This window comes from Eleginops maclovinus, chromosome 12 (genome assembly GCF_036324505.1).
Source record: "Eleginops maclovinus isolate JMC-PN-2008 ecotype Puerto Natales chromosome 12, JC_Emac_rtc_rv5, whole genome shotgun sequence".
NCBI classification, from domain to species: Eukaryota; Metazoa; Chordata; class Actinopteri; order Perciformes; family Eleginopidae; genus Eleginops; species Eleginops maclovinus.
In genome coordinates this window covers 26,867,114-26,881,188 of record NC_086360.1, presented here as the reverse complement: position 1 = coordinate 26,881,188, position 14,075 = coordinate 26,867,114, and the positions used below count along the sequence as shown (strand labels likewise).

Here is a 14,075-nt window from a genome sequence, read left to right as displayed (position 1 = left end):
CATGTCTCATGATTTGTTGGAGACACTAGTGAGTCAGTAACATGGTTTCTGTCATAAAAAAGAAAAGCGCCCGCGAGGAATACTTAAGCGATGCCTTGGAAAACGTCAACCCGATCCTTTCAAACATACTCACAATTTGTCAGAGCAGGACTATTTTTATCCGTTGAGAGCATCTGTTGCCTTGCCCCGGTGCTTCTTCGACACCGTAAAGTTGTGCTCCTCCCCTCCCATTGTTCACGATGATGTGTTTCGTCTCTGGGTAATAGAGACAGCAGTCGTCCTTTATGTCCTTTTGCTTGAAGGGGGAACTAATAAGTTCTTTAAAGTGCGCTACTTTTAGCTGATGAGTGGCATATGGCAGTTCTTATTGCAGCTTGGAAGCAATCATCCCGACAAACAAAACAACTATAAATGGTTTGTCATCGTTAATCTGCCTCAAAGGACCGCAGATAAAGCGCCGAACAAAGCTTCACTTCAGAAGACCTTGATCTCTGTGCTATCTGGGGTTTTTTTTTCTTTTACATTTTGTTTTAATAGAACATGTCACATCCCGATTCCCCGGCGGCCGCACACGCACAGACGGATGAAAACAAACAAGACCTTCCAAAAAAGCTCTCCAAGCCCTTTGGCTCGAGCTGTCAGTTTGAGTCGGCGGGGAATGAGGCCTTCTCTTCATCTGAGCGAGGAAAAAAGGAAGGAGTCAGAGGGCAGAGGGGGCTTGGCGGTGGTGTTGTAGGGTTGTCGGTGGTGTGCAAAGCAGACGAAAAGTCCAGGAGGTTTTCCTCGGCGATGGTGCTATCTGCAGCGTGTGCAGCCTCCGGGCTCCTCCTGGGTGCTGAGCTCTGACTCTCAATCTGCTCCGCTGCAGGACCCGCTTGATTTCCGGGGTCTCCTTATCTGTAAGTGCTTCAGGCTTTACAGTATGAGGGTTTCGGAGGGGGGGTTGAGGGGCTCCAGGGATCAGCAGGGCAGAGGCTGAGTGGGTATGGGAGGAGGAGGAGGACGAGCGGTATGGCTGGAGGAAGAGGAAGAAGCTATGCATGTGGGCGGAGGGCTGTTTGTGAGGTGAGGAAGGGTCAAAGGGGCGGGGACAGTCCCAGCGGCAACCAATAGTACGAGCACGGTTCGCCCCGAGCACTGATCGCCACCGCTCCAAAATGAAGTCGTTGGTTGGGGGCTGGTTGTCTGTCACAGTGCACTAAGGTATAAAAAAGTCAATCCCTCCTGACAGTTTGTTTTCTACGGGAGATAACGCCTCCTCTTGTTTATGCCTCCATATGTCTCCCTTCCTATGTGTCCAGGCTCCAATGGCCTCGTTTGAATGGTGCAGAATGTAAAGGAATTTGCTCGGCTTTACAGTCAGACTCATGGAAACGGAAATTGGAGTCACCAGAGTTTTTGGAAATCACTATTTAGCAGTTCCTTGCAGAATGCATTGTCTGCTGGTTTCATTCATCTGCTTGTGTTGGAAACGCTTGCACCGATTCATCCTCTGCAAACACGACACGGCTCCTCACGTCTCGTCTGATGTACATCACTGTTTTCTTTGTTTGTCGAAAATACTGAGGAAAGATTCTGCAGGCCGGTTAAAATATTCTTCAAATCAAGCTGTTTATTTAGGATTTTGAATTTTGTTTTAGCGCAAACAGATTAACATAAGTCAAAGAAATATCCAGATAAATACAAATACGGGACATTTATTTTTATTCTACAGTTCCCTCTTAGGTATTTTAGCCTTTGCAGACCATTTACATGCACCTTAATCTAACACACTACAGGAAAGGGAAAACCCAAACAGCATAAAAGGGCCTCTATGTTTATATGTAACAGAGGTGGGAGAAGTACTCAGATCTTGTAGGTTCATATTAGTATCTTTTGTCTCTGCTGTTCCCTGGTTTATGTTAAAAAAGCTCTTTATTTTCTCATACTGCCTGTATGCATCTCTTTTCACCCTCTGTCTGAAACCAGAGCTGTGATTGGTTAGCTGGCGGGCTCTGTTGTGATTGCTTAACCGCTTATAGATGTCCCGCCCCTTAGCCTATCACTTACAATGTGTTAGAGCGCTAGCCAATACTCAGATCTTGTACTTGAGTAAAAGTAGAAGTACTTAGATCTTATACTTGAGTAAAGTAGAAGTACTCAGATCTTGTACTTGAGTAAAGTAGAAGTACTCTGATCTTGTACTTGAGTAAAGTAGAAGTACTCAGATCTTGTACTTGAGTAAAGTAGAAGTACTCAGATCTTGTACTTGATTAAAGTAGAAGTACTCAGATCTTGTACTTGAGTAAAGTAGAAGTACTCTGATCTTGTACTTGAGTAAAGTAGAAGTACTCAGATCTTGTACTTGAGTAAAGTAAAAGTACTCAGATCTTGTACTTGATTAAAGTAGAAGTACTCAGATCTTGTACTTGAGTAAAGTAGAAGTACTCAGATCTTGTACTTGAGTAAAGTAGAAGTACTCAGATCTTGTACTTGAGTAAAAGTAGAAGTTCTCAGATCTTGTACTTGAGTAAAGTAGAAGTACTCAGATCTTGTACTTGAATTAAAGTAGAAGTACTCAGATCTTGTACTTGAGTAAAGTAGAAGTACTCAGATCTTGTACTTGAGTAAAGTAGAAGTACTCAGATCTTGTACTTGAGTAAAGTAGAAGTACTCAGATCTTGTACTTGAGTAAAGTAGAAGTACTCAGATCTTGTACTTGAGTAAAGTAGAAGTACCAGAGTGTAGGAATACTCTGTCACAGTAAAGTATTCTAAATGTTCCTCCAGTGAAAGTAGAAAGTACTCTCATCTAAATGTACTTAAAGTAGCGACAGTAAAAGTAGTCATTGTCTGATTGGTCCATTTCAGAATAATATCTCTGATATGTTTTATAATGATTGATCATTAAAGTGTTCTCAGAGCTGGTAAAGGTGCAGCTAGTTCTAATGGCTTTGTATACTGCAGGGTAGCTGCTGGATTTACTGCAGGTGAACTACAGTCTGATTTAAGGGAGATTATATCTCACACCATTAATCCTAATCTGCCTAGCAACTAAAGGGGTTAAATAAATGTAGGGGAGTGAAAGTACACAGTAGCATTTTCTGGTATCTAATTGAATGCCATTATGGCAAAAAAACACAAGCTGAAAAAATAAACCTTAAAGTGTTTTATATCTGTCTCAAAAAACTGACTGGTAGGATAACAACAAACCTGACTTACTTTTCCTTACAAGCACAGTGTTTTTATCCAGGTGTTGACATTGCTAGACGTGAAGTTCCCCCCTCCACAAACACACACACACACACACACACACACACACACACACAAACACAGATACATCCTTCATCCGGGACTGAGGGCTTATCTGTGGCTGTCTGAGTCCAGCAGCAGGACTGAGACTCACTATCTGGCTCCGGGTGGAAGACTGGATATGGAATTGTTTATCAGGGCCGGCTCTCCGCTGTCCGCTTTGTGCCGGCTTCATTATAGCCCGGGCTGAGTTTGGGAGACAATATCTCTGCCTTGTTTCCTGCTCTGCTACCTGCTTGTTGTTCCACTGGAGATTGGCCCGGGCTCCGGCGATTTATCATCCTCCTCTCAGGGCTCCTTGATAAAGAAACCCCACCCCCACCCCCCTCCTCTGCGGCTTGGAGATACGGGGCCGAGAGAGACGGGGGAAAATGTCAAAGAATCTCACCGAAACTATCTGCCCATCCTGCCGCCACTACCCCTGCGGATACTGTACGGGGGAGGAGACGTTTGAGCTAAGCGACAACACACCTCCCTATATTTTTTAGATGAAGTGATAGTGCTACCCCCCCCCCCCCCCCACATCTAAAACCACCCAAGGCCAAGCTACTGCTCGTGTTTTCACGCACGATAAAAGCACGGAGCTTTGTCCCTGACAGTATAATCTGACTAGTCTGTTTTGGGGAAGCTTTATCTCGGTGATGTCAGGGAGTTAAACCTCAGCCTCAGCTCTGAGACACACCCATTCCCCCCCCCCCCCGTGTTGTCATAATCATATTTAACGCTGAATTAGTCTACACTCAGAGTCATTTGTGCATTCTTAAGCAGCCTTTCTTAAATTGATCTGACATTCACAACCTCCACATTGTGGTGCATGCACTCCCCTGTCTGAGAGTGACGAGGCTTTTTCCTTTTTTATTTTAAAGATCCTTGTCGAGGATTATGTCACTTAATTATAATAGAAGCCATTAAAGAGCTTCACGCTTTATTAAACAAAACGACACAGATTCTCTGGATTAGACGCTAAACACAGCGATCGGGAGGAAATTGAGTGTAAATGATTATCTTATGCTTGGAATCCATGCTTTATTTTTGGTCACTGTTACATCGTCAGCATACTGAGCTTTAAAGAGGACATTATTCTCACTTTCAGGATCATATTTGTATTTGTGCCTCTGCTGTTCCATGCTTCAGAAAGCTCTTTATTTTTCTCATACTGCCTGTGCTGCAGCGCCCCTTTTCACCCTCTGTCTGAAACCAGAGCCCAGTCTGCTCTGATTGGTTAGCTGGCCGGCTCTGTTGTGATTGGTCAACCGCTTAGAGATGTCCCGCCCCTTAGCCTATCACGTACAATGTGTTGGAGCGCTATTCAATATAAGCACGGGCGTTACATAGTGATGTCATTACGTTACAGAAGTAACCAAAGGAGTCCAATGTAGGCGTTTCAGCTGTGTGTGTGGGGGGGGGTGTGTGTGGGAGAGAAACCCACTATGGAGGAAGCACAGGGATTTAGCCTTCGCAGACCCTTTACATGCACAGAAACGTATAACAACACTGAAGGAAAGGGAAAATCCCAAACAGAAAGCCATGGCTGCCCCCCCCCCCAGTATATAAACTGCCTCTCTCTGTATATCCCTCTGCTCACTCCTCAGGGTGTGCAGGTTTCTCCATACCAGCATCCCTGCGCATGGTGGAAATTAGTGAAGGAGAGCAAGGGCCCAGCAGGAATGGGCGGGGCCCCTGACATTGTCCTGGCTTGGGGTGGGGCGCTGCCTGTCAGGGGGCCTCTCTATGAGGGGCTGTCCGCCTCTGAAAAACCTATTTGTTTCTCCCTGTGTGCGGTCCGGCTTCAGAACCCGGGCCCCCCCCCCGCTGTTCACCGCGCGCCAGGGACCTGGGCTGTTGCCGCTAGCAACAGATAAAAATTGCTGTTAACCACAGCAGGGCCCACAACACATCAATCAACAGCTCTGCAGATAAAGGCTGCGGGGGCTTCTGGGGGCCCCGGCTGAATGGCACGGTTGAAAATCCTTTTTCCAGTGGCTGAGCACACACAGCCCGGGTGGTGAAGGGCCCGCTATCACTCAGGGGGGAGGAGGGACGCTTCATCTTCAGCTCTTCTGTTTTAATGGAGACGGTTCTTTGTTTGAAGACCATAGTTGGTCTTAAATAGACCCGGAAGCGTTCTTGTTTAAGTTTAACAGTATTTATTAATGCAATAGTATAATAGGCCTACAAAGGAAACACAGCTGCGGTCCCCCCCCCCCCCACGCCACGCCACTGATCCACACTCCACGTTGAAGCAGTTAGCTGTCTCTCAGCAGCGTGGAGAAAAGGCCACACTCTTCTGTTTAAATCACACATTTCTAACTCTCAGGTCGGATCCTATTGGCCCCTTGTCGGCACATGGGCGTATCCCCGTCTCTTATTTAGTCTTCTTCCATGGGCTGATGTCGACGGAAGGGCGCATTCTGCTTCGCCCACTTATGGCTCGTCCACACGCTTCCGTTGGAAGCTTCAACGGCGACGCTTCCCATTCACTTTGAATGGTGTGACTTTGTGAGCTTTGCCGAACTGAATTGTGGTTCCGTTGCTTCGCTTTGCCGGCGTTGCTCGTGGTGAAAGTTGAGACAAGTTCAACTTTTCAAGCATCAACGGAAGCGCCAGCCAATCAAATCCCGTTTATGCAAATGTGCCAGTACAAGCGCTAGCCATCAAACCGGGGAGCCATAGCGCGGCTCATTTCCTCATTTTCCAAAAAATGGAGGAGAAATAATAATAGCAGTACGGAATCACCCGGTCTTATATGACCAGACCCTGAACACATACAGGGATACAAACCGGGGGAGTGATTGGTTGTTGGTCGCGTTAAGCCCAAGCGCCAGACACGTCCACTGGCAAGCGTCAACGCACCGGAGCTGTGTTTGCTGCGTTGAGACGTCCCCGTCGCCCTCTTAAGAGGACGTAGCCACGACGCTTCTCTTTATGATATTTTATGGTACAATTCTTCTGAGGTTTATCAGTTATTAAACACGTATCAATAATGAAGTGTTGATGAGTGAGAGTTGAAGGAGGTGTGTTTAGTGAGTAACTCCACGCGTCATTCTCCTTTATACTCACGTCTACTATGTATCATTAGCTACATGCAACCATGAGGCTAAAAGCAATAACATCCGGTAGGTGGGAGTACAAAGACGGGTCCGTAGGCGACACTGTGAGTAGTGTAGTGTTGGGCCCCAGCACAGTCAAGTCGTTCTAAATGAACTCTTAATGGCTCTCGGCTCTGCTCTTAAGGCTGCTTAAGAGCTGCGACGCTCAGCCTCTCCGCGGTCCACAGCCCCCGTTTGTTAGCTCTGAATTGAGATCAACGATTGGAAAGGGCCAGCAGCGAGGTGACTTCCACGGTCCACCATTTCTTCCATCTAGTTCCCCCCTCCCTCTTAAAGCAAACGTATGGTGATGGCTTTGCTGGCTGCTAATGAAAAAGAACAATAGTGATCTTTTCCAATATTAAATCCAGTTAATGTATTCCCAGACGAAGCTCTCAAACATGTTGGAGTTCTTCCAAATGAAACGCGGGTGAAAAGCATTAGTTTTATCCCCCTAAGCCCGGCCTTGATTACCATCACTCTCAGTTTGTCCTGGATGCACCGCGGCGTCCCCTAACTCACATTTGCCCCACTTTAAACAAATAGCCCTATAATGCAACAATCAAACAATGCTCGGAGGATTTGTTTACTGCAGGCTTTCTCCCCATTAAGTTTCACGGACACTGTAGACAAATAAACCGGTAATTCCACTTTATCATATGTTACATATACCACAATCAAGCAGCAATTACACGCTCCTTCCATTTGTAAGAGCTCCCAACGCCGACGTGGATGTTTTAATGAGGGCTGTAATGAACGCTCAGGGTGTTTGGCAAGTCTCCGAGATGTTGCCGGGGCTTTTATGGCTCCCCATTATAACGTACAATTTGCATCAGCAAATTACAATGCTCCATATCATTATCCCGCACCGAGGCCCGATCATAAATTAGAGCTCCAATTACAAACATCTATCTGGGACCGGGGAGAGGATGCGATGGCAGCGCAGCGTAAGCAGGCAGGAGGGAGCGGGAGCCTCCCGTGGATTGTGGGATGAGACTTCCATAGAGGTGTGATATTCTCACAAAACGCCCTTATGGGGAATTCGTGCTTCCAAAAAGAAATGAAGCGGGGGGAAGAACGTCTGCTCGTTGTGTTTTGGCAGTTCCATATGTCATATCTCACAGCGCGCTGCACACTGAACTTTTTGAGTCGCCTTCCTTCTGCTGAACGTAACACCCACTGATTTCTGACTGTTTCACACTGCTCATTCAGAACTAGCCTGTCCGTGATTTCTCTCCATTGTGTCTCAATCCTACGTGTCTGTCTCTTCCAATCTCCCTTTGTCTGACTCCCTCTCTTTCTACTTGATTATACACTGGAGGGAACATCATAAATCATAGAGATTTATCACGCTGCAGCTTATTAATTCAGCGCCACAAGTGTAATATTAGTCTGTGTCATTTAAAGAAGCAGGCATTGCAGTACTGCCAATGTCCCTAAAGGAATTCAGAAGAAGCCATTATAGTTTGAGCATGAAAAGAGTCTCCACAGTGTATTTTTTAGAAACCTTACCCTTTGATTAAGTTTTAAAAATACATGCCCAACACATGTCTCTTCACTCTTTCGTCTGCACCTCCTTTACTCTGATATGGAGATTCAGGGCCCGTCTCTCCTCTCAGATACAAACAGCGGTGCACCTGTGATAGCGGCGTCGCCTGTAATGCGCGACCTGTGACCAAATCTCAAAACGGGAGAGGTAGAACAAAAGGCGTATGCCAACAGAACGCTTCAGGCGCCAAGCAGAAGCCACCTCTACTGATGAGACAAAAGGCCTGAGGGTCCCTGGCAAACCCACAAGAGCTCCCCCTAAACCCGGCAAACAAAGCCTGAAATTAAGAAGAGCCAGAGGCAGGCCCATTTTCTGCAGCACAGCTAAAGTGTTCCTCTTTCATGGCCTCAGTGGATTTCCTGTATTGGATTGAAGAAACATGAAGAAAAAAAACATATTATAATAATAATAAAAGTAAATAATGAAACTTATAAAATAATACTAATTAAAAAATATATATATATATATTTATATAATAACACTTATAAAATAATCATAATAAAAATATATTTATATAATAAAACTTATAAAATAATACTATTAAAAAATATAATAACACTTATAAAATAATCATAATAAAAATATATTTATATAATAAAATAATACTAATAAAACAATATAATAAAACTTCTAAAATAATAATTATAATAAAAGTAAATTAAAAATAAAAACCGAATTTTGTTACATTTCCTGTTGAAATGGTCTGGGGCAATACATTATTTCCTTCACAGTGTGTCTTTTAGAAACATTCCCCTATGATTAAGCTTTAAAAAGATTATTTCAGATGTCCTGCCATCCTGCGGCCCTCTCACCGACAGAAACTCGAAAAGCTTTGTCATTTTCAGTCTCAGATTTTTGCAGGTTTGTCATCTGTTTTTTTGCGCTCATCACTCACACCTCCCACCACACTGTCCGAGGCTAATTTTAAAAGGTACTAAAAACCTCCTCTTGTAGCCCGTGTCAGATGATGTTTAATTCATACTTTGTTTTGCATTTTAACCTTGCATATCTGTAGGATCAAACGCATCCGTCTGTGCTTTTTTTGGCTGCAGAGCCGGAGCGTGGAGGATGGCTGTGTGAGAGGTCATGAGATGAAGAGACTCTCACAAACACCCTCTGGCAATTATTCCTGCTATCTTTTAATGTTTCTATGAATGCATTACGGTTAAAGCTCCACCCCGCCTTTCCAACTGTACCCGCACAAGTACCTTTTTTCCCAAAAAACCTGTATCGAAAAAAGTTGTACTAAGTAGGTCATGTTCTGCCACTCGTCTTCTAATCACTCAACCAAGAGAACACGACTCCCCTCCATCGGAGCCCTGAGCCTCGCTCCTGGGATTTCAGCGAGCAACATACACTCATTTGATTTTCTGGCATGTGTTATCCTTCCTCTCTTTACCTTGTATCTGACAGTACAGAAACCACACACACACAGACACACACACCCCTCCTACTCCCCCCTTCGTCTCTCTCAGTGGAGAAGGTGTCTGCCTGTAACAGCAGGTAAGGTATAAGATTACAGGAGACGCAGGGGCAATTATACCTCCAGCTGACGTCGGTGTGTTTATGAGGAGAGTTACTGTTAATGACAGTGTTGTGGTTTCTCCAGAGGCCGAAGCACAGCTCTGGGAGACCTGCAGTTTTTGTCAGCCTAGCTTCCTGCTTTGTTGTGGTAGATTCTTTTTTTAAAAGTGTCCTCCATCTATCTGATTCCTCTTCTTTCTCTTTGTGCTCTCGTGCCTCGCAAACACTTTAGAGATAGTGGTAGAAAAATCACACGGCTTGATTAAGCATGTCGGTTAACACCTGTATACGCACGCATGCCTATGTGCAGGTCTGTCTCTGGGGTTTTTTTTTTGCAGCCTTGCCACTTCCCCCCTACGTGCCCTCACACACGGCAGGCAGATCGCAGCGATTGGAGAGGAGTTTGTGTTTAGATAAAGGAGCTTTATCTTGATTGCATAGCACTTCCTGGATCCCAGTGTCTAGCGGTCCTGTATCAGACATTTCTATAATATATATTTTAAAGGCTACAGCTATATTGCTATGGCACTAGAAAATTCCCAAGAAATAAAAGCAAAACTGAAACAGTTTGAAGCAACATGTTTTGTTTTGCATGAAACGGTACTCTGTTTCAGAGTGGAATTCACCATTTTCCCTTCTCCAGTATTTATCAGTACAGTATCAACAATTTTGAAGCTGCTATTGTAAGCTAAATGCTAACATAATGTTGCTTTAAGTGAAAACAAACATCATGACAGCGAGTGTACTACGCAACTGTATACGGTACAACTAGTGGTGTCAGAAGACATCAAAAATAGACATATGACTGCATTAATCACAATAATAACCTGTCCTTAATCACACGTTTTAAAGGTTTGGGTTTGGGGGTGTTATAATAAGTTAAATGCATGACAAACTAATGAGAGAAATCCAAGGGTTTCATACTTTATTATAGCATTGCTGCTAAGTTGTTGTTTTCTTGAAGTCTGACAAAGCAAACATTTTTTAACACGTTTAGGTTTTGCAGAGTAATTGAGGCTTTACATTTGAAAGCCCTAAGAACGACATGAAGATACACCTTTGTGATAGTCTGTCTTCATGTGCCTCTCCTCACAACTGACCCTACAGTATGTAAATCCTCCGGCCCATCTCTCTGTGCCAGACGGTGCTAAGACTCTGCTTGTTTTCCTCTGAGCCTGCACCTGGGGGGGCAGACTCTACCTGTTGGACTGTCTTTATCCTCCGACATATGTTTAAGGGAGGTGGATCTGTACTCTACAATATATCGGTGTCGGGAACAGAACAGAAATTATGAATATTTATGAATTTAAATGTGTAGTTTTCGTGATTCAGTCCTTTAATTACCTGCTATAGTCTTAGTTTGAGTTATTTTGTAGATGTCCTGGCTTGTTTTTAAATGTAGTACTGGCAAGAAATACACAATAAGGACAAAAAATATATATATATATTAGAAAAATACAGAAATAAAAATGTAAACAAATATGAATACAACTATATAATAATAATAATAATAATAATAATAATAATAATAATAATATAATAATAATAATAATAATAATAATAATAATAATATTAATAATAATAATGATAATAATAAATATATAATAAAATACAAATAATAATAAATATGTATATAATAAAAAATATAAAATCATAATTATAAAATAATAATAACAAATGAAAAAAAACTGATTTTGTTACATTTCCTGTTGAAATGGTTTGTGGCAATACATTTTTTCCAAAAGAAATTGGCTTCACAGTGTATTTTTAGAAAGCTTACCCTTTGATGAAGCTTTAAAAAGAGTGTTTCAGATGTCCTGCCTTCCTGCGACCCTCTCACTGACAGTTGGTGCTTAATGATTTTTGGCGTTCTTTAAAATCGAGGTCATTTTACCGCCTCACCCGTCGAAAGATGCTTTGGCTTTGAGAGTCAGCTAAATACCAGGAAATGTTAATGAACGCCAGACTCACCCACCAGTCTTCTGCCCACGATCCACGCTCCACATTCCCCCCCCCCCCTGCCCTCAGCGTGTGGTTGGCCTTGGCCCCGATCACACTGGGGCACATGGGAGATTAACTGGGGCTGGCTTATTCACTCAGCAGGTTCCTCCGACTCCCCTCCACTCAGCCCGGCCCAATCTGCCAGCTAGCCTCCTGCTCCAGCGAGCCGTGGCAGCAGGGCACCACCAGCCCGGCCCGCCTTCATTACGCCTGCCAGATGGGCTGAGAATTAGATCCGAACTCCCACCATGGAAGGGAGGGAGATTGAGAAGGGAGTGAGGGAGCGAGGTGGCGGCGGGGAAGGGGAAGAAAGTAATGGTTTTTGTTTTCATTTATGTTGCAAGTTATTACGTTTTAATGTAACACCCCTGGGAGCTGGCAGCATTAAATGCCTGTTCTTGAATAATCGACACTAACTGCGAGCAAATGCTGGGGAGAAATGAAATTAGCGAGCGCAGCAATTTGGCACAGTGATTATCGGCTCCTTGGAGGCACTTCCTGATGATTTAAGAATGCTAACATTTAAGCAAGTCAGATCTCATTACTCTTCAAGGTTAAATCGAGCTGTGTCGGAGGGAGGCAGATGCTTGATTGGAAAGAGTGCTTCCTTGTCTGTCTTCATCTCTCTTTGTTTATGCCGCTGTGTTTTTTTTTTTTGCAAGCAGAAAAGACTCAGGGCTGAAATCTGTCAGACCCCGATGACACGTTTGCCAGCTCTTAATTAGATCAGCTAGTGCTCGCTTTCCAAGGTGTTATTTGTTCTTTGCCAAGCTGCATAGCACGGTTCTGACTCCTACGTTTGCCTTCACACACACGTACGCTCGGGCCCTTTTGGCTGAACAGAAATAAAACCGGGACCTTTCCGAGTTCACACCAAAGCGAAAGTGTTTATTACTTTTCAAACTGCTTTTTCTGCTAATGCATTTGGCAGAAAGAGATGGCAGGACCTCCAGGGATCAGGAGGACAAGAACAGATCGCCTGTGAGGAGCTACAGGTCCAAATCCAAACCATCCTTACCTGTACGAGCCATTTAGGCGCATTATTATTTTTATGTTTATTATTGATTATGACTGAGCTTCATGGCGTAAAGCAGACTCTAGTGTGCAAGTCTAAAATCACGCTTCACCAGTCAGACATCTTATCTTTAGCGTGCAAAAAAGAGACCTACGAATTATACATTCAACTAATCTAAAAATACTCAAACTTTAAGACCTGGTCGACTATAAAACTATCCAAATGATGTTCAAAGCCGCAAATAATTGCCTCGTAGTATTCAGGGACTGTTCAGAGACAACAAACACCTGCTGAGAGGAAACTGCGTTTTCAGAAATCCACCTGTACGTACAAATTCCTCCAAAAATGTACATTTTTTCAGAAACCAAATTGCCAAACGCTTTCCCAAGGTGTTATCTGTTCTTTGCCAAGCAGCATAGCACTGTTCTGACTCCTGCGTTTCCCCTCAGACACACGCTCGGGTCCTTTTGGATGAACAGAAATAAAACCGGGACCTTTCCGAGTTCACACCAAAGGGAAAGTGTTTATTACTTTTCAAACTGCTTTTTTTTTTAATACTCTCTGCTATTCTTACTCGTTGTATAGAGGCAATTTTCAAAGCAATTTCAGCCTTGGCATCTTCTGGTCCGGTGTTTACCTCAGCCAGGTGCACACACATCTGTTCTCCTCACAAACTTGATCCAATTAGGTGACACCAGACAATGGCTCACTCCCTCCGTAAGCCCCAGCACAGCGCCGGGGGTCCCCGACAGTACGGAAGTGTTTTCTCTTCCATTACGGGGCGTAGGATCCTTTTAAAGGTGTTTACTTGCGCCGACAAGTCATCCCCCCACGTTTTCCAAAAGGGAGGCTCAGCTGGGGGAGTGATAGGCGATGAGGATAATGATGCCAGCGGGAGCGGCGGATGCAGATGCACTTTACCGTGCTGTGTGCGATAAATCATTTTCCTCCGCTGCACCGCACCCCGCAAAGTTGAGGGACAGATGGGTCAGACTTTTTATCTCCACTGTTTCTAAACGCGGGATAAATCACAACTGTATTTTTTCCTCCGACGCCATGATGAGATTTATTTAAAAGTGAGGCAGAAGCAAACAAAGCTACTTTGGGGAATACATCTATTAGTTTTTCCAAGCTGTTGTTTTCTCATGCAGTGGTGGGGTGGGGTGGGGTGCGGGGGGGGGGGGGGTGGATCATTGCAAGTCAAATGTAATCATGCCGCCGTTGGGTTACGCTCCGTCTCGAATAATAATAATATTAGGTTGGTCCCTGGCATTGCCTACATCAGGCTTGTAATTTGAGACGCGAGTAAGAAGGCTGATGTTAATCACAACCAATCACTGATGGTATCGCTGTTGTTTGTAACAGCTTTATCTTTGGCACATCTTGAAATTTGGCAGCCTGAATTCATTATCCGCAGTGTTTCATGTCGTCAACAAACATGTTTCCTGTAATGTGTTTTTTTTGTTGCTTCCTCCCACTTACATGCTGTGAGCACCGTCTGATGTCTCGGCGTCGCATCTCCTCTTTGTTTTGGCCAAAAAGGATTTCTGGATTGTAACAGGGTAACCCCCAGGAATGAGGGAAAGGGGGGGGTGGGGTGAGCCTCT

At 44.1% G+C, this 14,075-nt stretch overlaps 1 protein-coding gene across 13 annotated transcripts in view; it reads left to right on the top strand.

The window, feature by feature from the left end:
• fbrsl1 (fibrosin-like 1) overlaps window positions 1–14,075 on the top strand; it is a 310,343-nt gene that overhangs the window by 141,071 nt on the left and 155,197 nt on the right. The window lies entirely within an intron of this gene.